The sequence below is a fragment of the Balaenoptera ricei genome, chromosome 4 (genome assembly GCF_028023285.1).
Source record: "Balaenoptera ricei isolate mBalRic1 chromosome 4, mBalRic1.hap2, whole genome shotgun sequence".
Classification (NCBI taxonomy): domain Eukaryota; kingdom Metazoa; phylum Chordata; class Mammalia; order Artiodactyla; family Balaenopteridae; genus Balaenoptera; species Balaenoptera ricei.
Window position 1 is genome coordinate 153,291,847 of NC_082642.1, and position 2,311 is coordinate 153,294,157.

Genomic DNA, 2,311 nt, shown 5'->3' on the forward strand with positions numbered 1-2,311 from the left:
AAAAAGAAGCTAGGGACTTCCCTGGTGGTGCAATGGTTAAGAATCTGCCTGCCAATGTAGGGGACACGGGTTCGAGCCCTGGTCTGGGAAGATCCCACATGCCGCAGAGCAACTAAGCCCGCAAGCCACAACTACTGAGCCCAAGTGCCACAACTACTGAAGCCCACACGCCCAGAGCCCATGCTCCGCAACAAGAGGAGCCACCACAACGAAGAGTAGCCCCCCTCGCCGCAATTAGAAAAAGCCCGTGTGCAGCAACGAAGACCCAATGCAGCCAAAAATAAAAAGATTAATTAATTAATTAATTGATTAATTAAAAAAAGAAGCTAAAAATAGTATGTTAAATGTGGTAGGTACTATGGATAAAAATAAAGCAGGAAAGGAAGGAGGATAGGCAATGCTGAGGGATGTATGTGTGTGTGAGAGAGAAAGGGAGAGAGAGAGAGAGAGGTACTTTAAACAAGTGTCCAGGGAAAGCAGCATCCTCAGGGGACACTTGAGTAAAGACTTGAAGAAGGTGAGAGGCAGGTTCACCCGAAAGGTGAGTGTTTCTGGGATGTTCCTGGTGCATTAACAGTCCAGAGGCCAGGGGCTTTAGGGGGAAGGATGGAGGAGAGAGCAGTAGATGAGATCTGAGCAGTAAAGGGTGTCAGGGGAGATCAGGCAGGGTCTCGTAGCCATTGCTATGGTCTGGCTTTAACACAGTAGTATCTGGAGATGGTTCCAGTGTCCAAATGTCAGTTATCACATGGTTGAGCTAGGGACATCCACAGTCATAGAGGGAAGCTTAGTTACAGAACGTTTCCCCCATTCACACTTTGAACACAAGATTCATGTTAAATTTTCTTTTCAAGAGCAAACTCAAGCCTTAAAATAAGAATTCAGAACCAAGTATATTTCATCTAGCAATCTCACTTCTGAGTATATACCCAAAAGAATTGAAGCAGGGATTCATGAATGCTGTTCATAGCAGTATTGTTCACAATAGCCGAAAGACAGAAACAACCGAAGTATTTACTGACGGATGAACGGGTAAACAAAAGTGATGTATCCATACAATAGAATATTATCCAGCCTTGAAAAGGAAGGATGTTCTGACACTTGCTACAACATAGATGAACCTTGAAGACTTAAAAAACAAAATTCAACTGAGTAAATTTTAAAGATCTTATTGGTTTTATTCAAGGATTTATGAATCAGGCAGCATCCACTCCAGCAGATAAAAAGGAGCTCTGAGGAGCTGTACAAATTGAAAGACTTTTTTTTTTTTTTTCCAAATGCAAGACTTTTATAGGCAGAAGGGAGCAGAAACAAGGAAGTTAATGGGGCAAAAAGCAGATTGGTTTTGGCAAGGTCACTTCCCTTTAGGGGATGGCAGGATCTATCAGGCATATGATCTCACTAGTGCTGAGCAGGTGACTCCTGATTGACTAGTTTAAGATTCCATTTCTGAAGGAAGCCAAACTGTAATTAAGTCCTGATTTTGGGGTGGGGAAGGGGGGTTGATAAATTGGGATTGACATATACACAGTACTATATATAAAATAGATACCTAATAAGGACCTGCTGTTTAGCACAGGGAACTCTACTCAACACTCTGTAATAACCTATATGGGAAAAGACTCTAAGAAAGAGTGGATATATGTTTATGTATAACCGACTCACTTTGCTGTACAGCAGAAACTAACACAACATTGTAAATCAACTATACTCCAATAAAAATTTTTAAAAAAAATAAAAATAACCCCCCCCCCAAAAAAAGTCTTGATTTGGCAACATGGGGCTTAGCATAACTGACTCCATTTGGGGTCTGTTATCTTGTTTTTAACAGGATTTTATGCTAAGTGAAATAAGTCAGTCACAAAAGGACAAATATTTCATGATTCCACTTATATGAGGTACCTAGAATAATCAACTCATAGAACAGAAAGTAGAATAGAAGTTACCAGGGACGAGGGAGGGGGAAATGGAGTTATTATTTAATGGGTAGAGTTTGTTTGGGATGATGAAGAGGTTCTGGAGACAGATGATAGTGATGACGGCACAACAATGTGAATGTGCTTGATGTCACTGAACCTGTATACTTAAAAATGGTTAAAATGGTAAAATCTAGTTATTTGTATCTTGCCATGATTTCAAAAAAATAAAAATTAATTAATTAATTAACCCCCCCCTCAAAATACCAAATATATTACTTATTCCCATGGAACAAATACATGTATTTTAGTCTCCAAAAAATCCTTTAGGAAACAACAACATCAACAGCAATAACTACATCTTGTAACTTCTAAGTCAGCTTTCAGAGGTACGG